The sequence below is a fragment of the Nannobrachium achirus genome (genome assembly GCF_963921795.1).
Source record: "Nannobrachium achirus genome assembly, chromosome: 3".
Classification (NCBI taxonomy): Eukaryota; Metazoa; Chordata; class Actinopteri; order Myctophiformes; family Myctophidae; genus Nannobrachium; species Nannobrachium achirus.
The window spans coordinates 40753874-40766440 of NC_137812.1; the positions used below are offsets into that span (position 1 = coordinate 40753874).

Here is a 12567-nt window from a genome sequence, read left to right on the forward strand (position 1 = left end):
AAGTGCAATAGCTGTGAGTTTTTGTACATTGTCACATACTGTCGACGTTCAGAAAATGTACTCTTTGTGCAGTTCAGCCTTTTCCATAATAGAGGAGACAATTGTCTCCATAAACCAAAACCAACGCACGCACGCACACACACACATACACACACACACACACACACACACACACACACACACACACTAGAATTTATAACGATTATTTTTTAATAATTTGTGAAATACTTAAATCTCATGTCTTGGTTAGTTATACATTATGCCAGGTGTCAGTATCAGTATCTTAATCCCCATGTAACGTGCCTCTATTCTATTATTGAAGTCACTCTTGCAAATGTTCCCATAAAAATGTATTAATATTATCACCACAAGTGACATTTCCAGCCCAAGCTCTTAATCAGACATCCGGCTCCTAGTGTTTATTGCACGCGTGCCTTTTTGCATTTCGTACAGAATATTATGTACAATATGGTCATCACTTACTGTACAATATAGTATCCTATGTGTTTACAAATGTAAATGGACCCTTCCTTTTGGTTATATTTGTAGTGTACAGTACCTGACAGCTTATTCTAATTCATATTATGACACTATAGTTCCAGTAGCTGTGGTGTAATATATCGTCGTTGTTGGGTGGAAAACTCGTATCTCCGAGTTTGAAATGGGTACTGTTCTTTCGCAAAGTAAAGCCCTGCTTCATCATACAAGGCCGTTGCACAAAAGTAGTGAAAACAGCAGATCTACAAGCACACAACGCCTCGCGGTGCGAGGCGTTGTGTGCTTGCAGATCGTCTGTTTTCACTAGTTTACATCATTTTTAAAATGATAAATGCAAAACGAACGATATTAACTCTGTTTCCCCTTTATATATTCCATTTCAGTATTTAGAAAAAAAAGAAACAAAAAGAAACAAAAACATTGTTCATAATAATGTGTTGTTTGGAACCGTTTGAAGACTTCTGTTTTAAGCTGCCAGATTCAAATTGAAATACTGACCACCTCTAAGCAAATGCACACATACTCTTTATTCGTGCACGCTTATGCACAAGCACACAGAAAATCACCTGCATTCTGCACACAAACTGTACCTTGTACTAGTCTTCTTTGCTCAACACTTTTCCGACTGCTGGAAAAGTTAATTACTTGCCGTGTGGAAACTGATGAGAAAAGAGGTGCATTTATCTACCCACAGGTGTTAGACGCTACACTTAATCTGACACCTTTGCCTAGCTTCACCCCTCACACACACGCACACGCGCACACACACCCACACGGGCACACACACCCACATACACACACACACACACACACACACACACACACACACACACACACACACACACACACACACACACACACACACACTCACGCGTGCGCATGTGCATGTGTGCCCACACAGCCACCTGTGTATTAGATCCTGTAATGTGTGAGCTGCTGACACCAGTAATGGATTTTTAATTAGGGATCATTTGTTGCAATCCACATCAGTATGCGCAGTATTAGCATTCGCTCACACCAAACCATATAATAATGGCCATGCATTATGCATTGATAGTTTGGCAAAATACATTTATTTACTTATTTATTGGTGGCATAGGCACTTTCAGCCACTGCATTGTTTCTCATACATCAGTATCTATCCATCTAACAGGTAGTTAGGTAGCTACTGCAGGATGGATGGATGGATTGTTGTACCTATATCCTTAATCCTTCCATCTCTAAATTGAAGAGCAAAGGTAGATTTGTGTGTGCTTTTTTTTAGAGGATTGTCAATTCAATGTCTTCCAAATTAATCGTTATAAGACTTTTTTTTCCCCCCAAACTGGTTTTCCTTTTCTTTTCTTTTTTACCTGTGTATTACAGTAAAGTAGGTTAGGGTAATACTGTAGATCTGCATCCATTCTTCCTATAGAACAAGGGTCTTCAACAGGGGGTCCGGGACTCCTAGGGGGTCCTCAGAGTTACTACAGGGGGTCCTCCAAATCGTTGTGTGATAGAAACCTTTTTTTTTTTTTCATCTTAACCACTTTCCAAAAATAGACGATCTACAAGCTTGTAGATCGGCCACTTTCGGCAAAGAGGTTTAGTCTAGAGGGGTAAATAAAGTGCAGACTAGTACAGAGTAAAGGGTCAAATGTATTAAGTATTGAAGGTTCAAGTGGTTAAATATCTGAAAACCCAAATTGACATGAATCTAAAATACACTGATGATTGTGCTATCAAACAATGAAACTATATGGAAACGATGAAAAAGGTTGTGGGGGTCATCCCTGGTTCATCGCTCTCTCAACTAAGGGGTCCTTGGCCTGAAAACATTGAAGACCCCTGCTATAGAATGTCTATTGAAACATAATCTACTGAAATAGCACTTTTGTAGATAGGTGCTGTTCAACGGAAAGAGACGAACATTCGAGGAAATAGCCAATCTACAAGGATCTAGAGCCAATAGGAATTCAGTACCAGATTGCCACATCCCTTCCCCCCAGATCAGTTTGCATGATTATTGATCATCTCTAGCAAAGGAGCTAATAAGGTTGTCTCCCAGCTATCCTATATACTCAGCACATCGCTGTCATTATAGCCATCATCATTATCATCACTCTCATTAATGCCATCATCAACATTGTTATTGCCAACATCATGGCTACTATCTATCTAATATGATAATGATCATCTTCATCACTGCAGTCACACTGCCGTGGTCATCGCTCTGATGTCATGGAGGAGGTTTTAGCCACTTTCAACTAGGGATGGGACGATATGAAACATTTAACGATTATTGTGACAAAAGAAATCACGATTTACGATATTATCATGATAATCAAAATCCATTATCCTGGGGCTAAACATTTGCCAAAAAATAGCAGATCTACAAGTGAGCTTGTATATCGAAAGTGGTACCGGATATGCAGCTCTGCAAATAAAAGGTGAATTGATCCCAGTGCATGATGGAGAACGATATCACGATAAGTTAAATCTCGTGATTATCGTGACTCGTGAGTGTTTTTTATCATGACATACGATAATATCGCTTATCGTCCCATCCCTAAACCCAGCATCCTTATCTTTGGCATACCATGCCCAACATATAAAATAAATCTGTAAATATAACATTTAAAATATTTACAAATATTTCTAAACATGTCTTCTTACACATTTTCGAAAGAATTCCAAAAATGTCAAAAGACTTTCCAAAATGACAATCCCCCCCATTAATACACAAATAAAATAAAATGAAACGAGTCTGTAGATCAGCTACTGTCACTGTGTGAAACAAAGAATAAGGAGCATAAGTGGTTAAAGCCTTTAGCTTGGAGGTCCCCCCTGTACAAAAGAGAAGCTGCCCTTCATCACACCTACTTGGTTTCCATTTGATGTTGTTGCGCTGTGCCCGCAGACGCAGCCACCAGACACTGCTCACCTCCATGAGAGACCACGCTCACCTCAGGGCTCCTCCTAATCACATCATGCTCATTAGCACCATCCTGAGCAGCGACAGGAAACTACTAAATACGACGCAGGTCATTTCATTGCCTGGCAGAGATGTAGGGATCATGAGATTTAATGCAATAAGCCTGGCTGGCACTGCAGTCAAGGAAAGATATCCTGCGTGACCTTAGCCCAAATTGGATTGAAGTCTTTTTTTTTTTTTGAGCTGGTCACGCACACACATGCCCGTTCACATACTGTAGGTGCACGCTCATGCAATTGTCTTTCTCTCTGTCTCTGTCACTCTATCTGTGTCATCATCTCTCTCTCTCTCTCCCTTTCTCCCTCCTCTCTCTCTCTCTTTCTCTCTCTCTCTCTCTCTCTCTTTCTCTCTCTCTCTCTCTGTCTCTCTCTGTCTCTCTCTCTCTCTCTCTCTCTCTCTCTCTCTCTCTCTCTCTCTCTCTCTCGCACCACCATACATATTCTAATTCCCTGATTTCAATGGCACAGTACAAGATGGCTTCTTGGCAGGAAGACAAAAGACTCTTTTAGTGTCCCCCCCTTGTGCTCTTGGTGTGAATATATGACTTCTGACAAGCTTTACTTTCTTCGTAATTATGATGTTTTAACTTAACTTCACCCAGAGGTTGTCCAGCTTCAACAATCACTGTGTGTAGAGAGAAAAGAGTGCTAAGTGGAAGAAGAAAATTGAACCAACAGGACACAGGGACATAGCTAATATATTTTCCTTTGGGGTTCTGTGGGGTTGAGAACAGGTAGCCCTGTGCCAATGGACTGTTAGTGTGAGCTTTGGTTATGGTACTCATTAAATTCATGCACTAGCCCTAATGAGAGGTAGCTCTCCCTGACCCATCATCCCTGCTGCCCCATACTGGAGCTTCCAAGGTCTTCAAAGTCCCGCAGCCACCAATTCTACCATTCCAATATATTTATGCTCTGTACCTGTCACTGTCTGTCTGTCTGTCTGTCTGTCTGTCTGTCTGTCTGTCTGTCTGTCTGTCTGTCTGTCTGTCTGTCTGTCTGTCTGTCATGCCATCGGATATACAATCCGACATGACAGACAATCACTTTGTTTTGGCAAAATTCATAGAGAAAGCATGGCAGTTGTGCTGGAGAACGTTGTATCCGTAACTCACAGCTTGGACAATCAATCAATATGTTTCTTTTTGTGTATTCTGTTTGTGGTGTATCTTGGTACAGTATGTACCAAGATGTTTTATGTATATTTTGTGAGTGTCTTGTAAGCCTGTGCGGGCTGGGCATCGAAACAGCGAACGGTCGACTGGGAATAATGTCATTGTCATGCACTTACTGATGGCTTTTATCAGTAAGTGCATCGATGACATAGTTCCTATACCAAGACAGTTTGGATCTACCCCAACCAGAAACAGTGGCTCGCGACAGCGGAGCATGCGTCGCACTACATGCACGCAATGCTGGTTTCAGATTCGGCAATGGGATCCGCTCATGCTGACCTCAATAGGGCGATCAAAGAGGCCGTAGAAGGAGTTTTTTGCAAAGATGGAAGACCAGTTCAACAGTGGCGACATACAGTATGGGGCATTTGGCAGGCAGTACACACTCTTACATAGTTAAGAACAGCCTCAACCAGCCAGCGGCAGCACCAGCTAGGGAGGCCAGCCCATTAACCATCTCAGAGGACGATTTGTGCATAGCCTTCAACATCCGAAAGGTGGCGGGACCTGATGGGATCTCAGGCTGTGTTGTAAAGGCAGCCGCAGAACAGAACAGACATTTTCATCTTCTCCCTCTCCCAGGCTGCTGTCCTGGCACGCCGGCAGGCTTCAAAATGTCCACCATCGTTCCCATCCCCAATAAACCCAAGGTGACATGTCTGAATGACTCGATATCTGTCGCTCTCACCCCAATACTCAGCAAATTCTTTGAGATGCTGTTGAGAGAATACATGTGCTGTGCTCCATACTACCTGACACCGATGATGCAATTGCAACGCGCAGATACTCTTCTTGCACCAATGTCTATCTCTATGTCATGAACAGTATATACCAGCTGCTATGCTCACCGTAGTTCTAAACCTCACGTACATGAGGTTTGGAAGGATATGGTACATGTAAATACCTTGTTTTTTGACCGCCCCTCCCCTCTTTTCTTTCTCTTTCGGAAAACAATCAAAACGATGGAATTTCACCCACTGTTTTACACCTGTAAACCTGCGATGTGACAATAAAGTTGGTGACAATTCAAGTCTTTTATTTTTGGCACGGGATCAATCAGGCTCTTATATTATCTTATCTTAGATCTCTCTCTCTCTCGTCTGCCTCTTCCCCTATCTATGTCCGTCTCTCTCCCTCAACTAATTTTACCACCGTTTCCCCTCCCTTAAATCTGCCTCTCTCATTAAAAACAGAGCACCAGCTATCCATTATATTAGTACTGACCAAAAGTGACATGTTCTCATTAATTGAAACACAAGATAAATGCCCCATCTTTTAACATTGCGAGAGCCCTCTTTTATGGCTATTACTTTGCGAATGTGCACGTGCCAACTACTATTAGACATCAGAAGGGCGTCACACATCATCACTATTCTAATGTCAGAATGAGGATTCCACTGACCTTGACTCCAAACCCACTTGGACACCCTTTCATGGTTGCGTCTCATTATGATCCGACCTTGGTCCCGTTCTCCTGAGCAGGTGTACAAAAGAAGAAGGAGGTGAAATAAACCAGAGCGGTCACAGTTTCGAATTTATTTCTTCTTAAATCTTCTTTTTAGAATAGACTAATAAACTACTATTATATGAGAGGGATTTATGTAATATTAAAATTGCTGAATGTCATTCCTGTGACTTAAATCGGTGTGATAAATCTTGGGATCTAAGCTTGCGGTATGAATTTGTGATTTATAAAGCGTTTTACAAAGTCCTGTTGACAGTTTCATAAGGCAGTAGTGTCCTTGTTTATATCTGTGATAGTGCCATGTGGTTGAAATGAATAAACTCTTGGTTGAAACTTTTCCCCACTTGTTTTGAGAAAATGCATTTGGACAGTCTGAAGCATAGCCTACAGTAAATCCTCGACCTTCATGGAGGATTTTTTAATTTTTTTTATTCCACTTGCCATTAAACATTGTATACGTGTAAACCGTCTTGGCTTCTTGATCTAAGATCTACTGGCCACATATTCACACAGCAGCCATTTTTGCTCTTACGTATAGTCAGGGTATTGGAAATGCTCTCAGAGGATGACGTAAGAGCAAATTGACCGACCGGTGTGTGAATATTGTCAACAGCCATTCCAGCAGTTGTAAGAATCTCTCTGGCACTCTCTCATACTCTCTCCTCCTCTCTCTAGCTCTCACGCAGTCTTAGTTCCAAGTATTTATGAATTAGACATCTCAATTGAGTTTTGTTTTTGTTGCCTTTGTATTGTGTCCACAGAATATGTTTTGTCCCTTTGTAGTGCTCTTGTCCCTTGCATTCATTTGAACATCTTTGTGAATCCCTTAGTATGCTACTTTACATAGTCTTTTTTTCATGCTTACTTTAGAGTGTTTAACTAGAGGTTCGGGCCCTCACACCTACGCCGCACCGACAATCCTACGGATATGTCTGAATAATACTATAGTATAGACACTAAGGATTCCACAGTTTAAGTCTGGACATTACAAGCACACACTGCACAGCTGCAATGCAGTGTCTATTCAGTATTCAGTGTAGCCTATGTTCTACAGTATCTGTATTGTCTAATGTTATTACTTGCACCAGCATAGCGCGCAAGTACCTCTTTCGGTGCTGTCTGTATCCGATCAACAGTAAAAAGGCAGGGCAATTAGCCAATGAGGGAGCACCTTTCTCCCTTTCTTGGTGACGTCACCACCAACAAGTGCGACCTGATATAAATAACAAGGCGCAAGTTGGCACCTCGACAGAGGCCGTCAATTTTTTATATAGGATAGGATATAATACAGGCCTATGAATAGCTCAGTGATACATTCTAACACATTTTGAGAAGAACATGGTTTCCATTATATACGGTATGCCTATAGTGAAATACATATTGTATATACAAAACAAGCAAACCTTTCAATATTAGAGCATAGGGTTTGCTTGCCACCATTAGATTTAAAACAGTGACCTTATTCTGGACAAGAGCAGAGTCAAGGGAGAACAAAGTAAGTTCAATGATTATGCAGAATCAATACAGAGTTGAATGTAACCAGTACCGAATTGGCCTTCAGGGCTCGGTGACGCGAGACGACCCATGGCAGTAAATACTTTTCTGGAAGCCAGTGCAATAAGCACTGCACTGGACTGGACAGCGAACAGAGCAATGGATGGATTGCTGCTGGGACAAGTCCATTTGTGATGACCCAGACCTTTAGGCCACACTAATCCCCTCTATTCTTTAGAGTTATTGGCCTCTGAGGAAATCTGGCTTTGGGAAACGTGCACTGCTTCATAGGTGTACAGCGGAGATACATCAAGCCCCACCTTCCCACCTCTAGTATATTCTCTTAGTTATTTTTAGATCAGCTCCAGGCCAAAGGAATTAGTCAGAAGGAGTCCATCATGTTGTTGCCGCTTACAGTATGTGGAGACTTAGCGTATCTGGCTGGAGCTGCCGCGGACCCCAGGGGACCTGGCAGCCATAGACAGAAGACAAACTACATCCATCCACCAGCATCTATCAGAATTCTCCTCCGCTCAGCAGCAGCAAGCGACAGTACTGGATTAACGGTGGGCTTAAAGGTGATGAAAGTGTGATGTAGGGAAATCTAATCAATAGTGCCACAGGACATAGCCAGTTAAGTCCCAGTCAGTTGGAGGAATCCCACAACAGCATACCAGCTGCTTCACCTGGAGGCTGATCGCTACGTTTAGATTATGAATGCAGTGTATTTTCTGTTTAAAATAGTGGTTCTCAACCTTTTCAGGCCGCGACACCCAAAACACGGTTCTATAGAGGGTATGCACGTCCACTGGGACCCGCCCCCCTAATCTAGCCTGAGTGGCAAAACATTGAGCAGCATGGATCATTGGAGTTTGGAAGTGCTAGTTGCAAATCACTCAACGGCCCTGCATACCACCGTTTCTAAATTGCACATAATGCAGGAGGCAGCATGATGTTGTGTTGTTGAAAACAAGTGCTTCCAAACTCTGACACTTGGAAAAATAAAAACCTGCACAGAATGTCTTGACAGAAAGTAGCTCATAACATGCCTATAGTGGCTTTTTATGAAACAAAAACTTTGCAGATAGAAAAAGGATAATTCAAGCTTTCGGTACAGCCGCAATTTTGTTGAGTTTAACTTTGTTTAATACAATCAGATAGGACTTTTCTGTTTGGATGTATGGGCTGTCAATGGCAGAAATTAGTTTTTTTGCCACTCAGTAGGCGTTCCCACATGACTTCCAGCAACAGTGATGTCACGTGCATACCCTCTATAGTGAAAATGGCTGATCTACATGCTCACAACACCTCGCGTTGCGAGGCTTTGTGAGCATGTAGATCGGCTATTTTCACAATTTCTGCCTCTAATATTTGACAATTTAACCAATGTTTAATTTGTAATTTTAGAGTTATTAAAAAGTCCTTAAATTGTCACTTTAGAAATGTGCAGATACCCTCTATACACTTAAACCTTATGTTGGTTTGTTTACTGTTGAGTGAGAAAACAATGTTGCACATTAAGTTAATCATCTGGGGACCCTCCAAAATAATTTGGGGACCCCCCTGGGGGTCCTGACCCACAGGTTGAGAACCACTGGTTTAAAACAGTGCTAAAAAGAAAGAAATACATGTATTTGTTTGATATTGGTGATAAAAGCATACTTGAATCTTCTTCCTCCTATAGTTTAGAATTGGCTAAAGGGCCGGCCGGTGGGCGGACCACGGCCATGTCACTCGGATTCAGACATATAACCATAAACTATTACTATTACTAATACGTCATAATAATAATAAATGACTCTGTCATCATTTTATAATTAACGTCACGTGCATGTTTACATGTATACATTCACCCAACTGATCATTAGTGTGGTTGCCCAAAAGAGCAACACAGTATATCGTCGTTGTCGGGCGGAAAGTTTCGCAAAGTAAAGCCCTGCTTCATCATACAAGGCCGTCGCACAAAAATAGTGAAAACAGAAGATCTACAAGCACACAACGCCTCGCGGTGCGAGGTGTTGTGTGCTTGTAGATCGGCTGTTTTCACTAGTTTGAATCATTTTTAAATGATAAATGCACGGTTTTGGACATACGTTAAGGTTTTCACCCGACAACGACGATATAGTAATTGTCACGTGAACCCTAAAGTTTGGCGCGCTACAACTCCTCCCACAGTTTTGGCGGCACACACAAGCCATATGTCAAATCGACATATGTGACATTTTATCGGCAATCTCCATATATGGGCATAAAAGGGACAAGGACTGACACAGAGATTTCTATGGGAACATTGGTCAGATCGGTGGTTCAAATGTAGGTGTGAGGGCTGCATAGCATAGCATAGAATATACAGTATCTCTCTCTCTCTGTTCAAATAATTTTTCATGATTGTGATCTCTCTCTCACAGCTGGTGGTCCACAATGGGCATTATGCTGCTTTAAAGTCTCATGCTTTGATGTTGTGCCAGATGATGTCACAAATCTTTTTGGTTGCCTGTCAGTTGCTTTAGTCAACCTCTTTCATACAGTATTTCATCATGTTACTATTATTAGTATCTTGAATTTGTATCTTGAGTGTGCCGGTGTGCACGCATAGCCTACATCATAACAATGCTCGCCTTGCTAATATCAACATTTCTTTTGTCATTCGTAAGAACTTTGTTGGCATTTAGTCTCAAAACTGTGCTGTCTATGTGGCTGTTTTTCAACATGTTGTTGTTACAAAATACATTTTCAAAATGGCTGCAGTGGAAATGGAAACTAGCAACCAAAGAAGAGCTCATGTTTTTAATATAAATGAGGCCCACTGAGGTTTTGATTGATTGATTGATTGATTGATTGATTGATTGATTGATTGATTGATTGATTGTTTGATTGATTGATTGATTGATTGATGGACAAAAAAGATGCATATACCGGTATATGTTTATGTTTGTGTATATGCATCTTATTGTCAATCGTTACCACTTGCACCTCCCAAAGAATATCGAGTGCTTATTTCCATTGCATTCCTGGTCAGGATTAGATTGAACAGGTGGGATTATGTTGTGGTTCTTGCACATAGCTGCACAGTAAAATCCTCAGTGCTCATCTATACATTTGTAACTCTGACAAATGTACAAATGTAACCACATGGACCTGTAAGGCAATACAACACTCAGGATTTCACAGTGTGACAGTTATCAGCTTGCAATAAAGAACAACACAATTTTGTTCTACACCGTAATATCCTATGCCGAGCTTCCTGGCGGTTCTCAGTCTTGGATTCTCCTTTAATTTCCTTCTGCTCTGCTCACATCATGTCTCAGAGGGGAACTAGGAGCTGGTCGGCAGCCCTCTTCTACTGAAGAAGAATTACACAGATGTGCCCTGAGATACAGTCATATATACCAAATAGTATCACCTATAGCTGACACGTCTATTCGTTGGCTTTTCTCTCTCGCTGAACTGAGGACAAGCCTGATAGATGAATCGAAACGGTGCTGATGCCAATCCAGTATTATACAAAGATAAAATAAAATCTTACCATAACCCTCGCAGGCTTAAGCCTGATTGATGCTGCGGCGCGACCACGTGTCGCTCGACAAACATAGCGTATTTTCAACTGAATGTCAACGCTCTTTTCAGCAGACCTGATTCAAGCCAAAATTGCCTTTGTAACCAGTGTGCTACAAACACTGGTAGAATTCCTGTCATGTTTGCTGATATGACACAAAGTGGATTACACAAGATTAAGTATGAAAGCGCAAGCAAGAGGGAAATAGGCCTTGACATAACACCATGGTTAGAATAAGTAGACTATCCCCCCAGCAGGTGTCAATTATATGGGTATTTCAAAGTGTCTGATTTTTAGATGATTTCTGTGTTCCATTTTTTTTCTCCGGTGTGGAATGTGTACAGTAGTTGTAATGGTTTTTATTGTATAAGACAATATTCTATTCTTCAGCCTGTGTTAAGATTTTTCAAATCCAGTTGGAAATGTATTAGATGTTGACCTTGAATTTGGTTCCAAACGCTTTGAAATGTTTGTTTGTTTCCAGAAAGTTTTGCAGTAGAAATGTTTGATTCAGCCCTGATACTGTTTTATAAAAGCAATAACGATAAAGAATAGGAAGCAATATGAAAATATCCCATTTGCTTTGTGTATGCATCAACAGAAATAGCGTTTAGATTAACAACTCAGCAGCTAACTACACAACACAATCACCACTAACGCAATATTTTTCATTGTCAAAAATGTTGATTGCACTGTCCTAGACGATTTGAAAAACATAAGCATTCTTAAATTGGGTGCTGTTCCCCTTTAATGATGATAGGCTAGAGGAAATGGCTTTGTGTAGTGAAGCAGTGATACTTGTATCCCAACCAAGCATAACACCAGTGCTGACATGCCTACATGGAAGTGTGCATGCTTGCATGTGTGTGTGTGTGTGTGTGTGTGTGTGTGTGTGTGTGTGTGTGTGTGTGTGTGTGTGTGTGTGTGTGTGTGTGTGTGTGCGTGCGTGCGTGCGTGCGTGCGTGCGTGCGTGCGTGTGCGTGTGCGTGTGCGCGTGCGTGTGTGCTTTCACACGCAAGTCCCTTTCAGGGAGCAGAAATGGATATGTGTTAACATGGAGTAGACTTCCATGTAGGCATGTTAGCAGGGACATGCAGAGAATGTTAGAGAGGCTGGGGGCTGACATTTCTAAAAGGGCCTTTTGGTGAAGATATCGAAAATAGCAGACCTCCAAGCTCACAACCTGTAGCGTTGCGACGCGTTGTGAGCTTGGAGGTCGGCTATTTTCTGTGCTTGATACCACACTGAACTAAACATAATCAAGCCAATAATGGAGATGTGGCGTAAACACCATGGATTTCTACTCAGAGAGGGCAATTCTTTCAACATAAGATGCGGCATTCAAGTTCAGGAGAGTTTGCCCAAGACAATTTCTCTTGAATGCTGCCTTCAGGTATGGCATGGAA

General features: G+C 41.6%; 1 protein-coding gene across 4 annotated transcripts in view; it reads left to right on the forward strand.

Moving 5' to 3' along the window:
• Positions 1 to 12567, forward strand: part of ctnna2 (catenin (cadherin-associated protein), alpha 2) — a gene marked incomplete at both ends in the record, with an annotated part of 480574 nt that overhangs the window by 362956 nt on the left and 105051 nt on the right. The window lies entirely within an intron of this gene.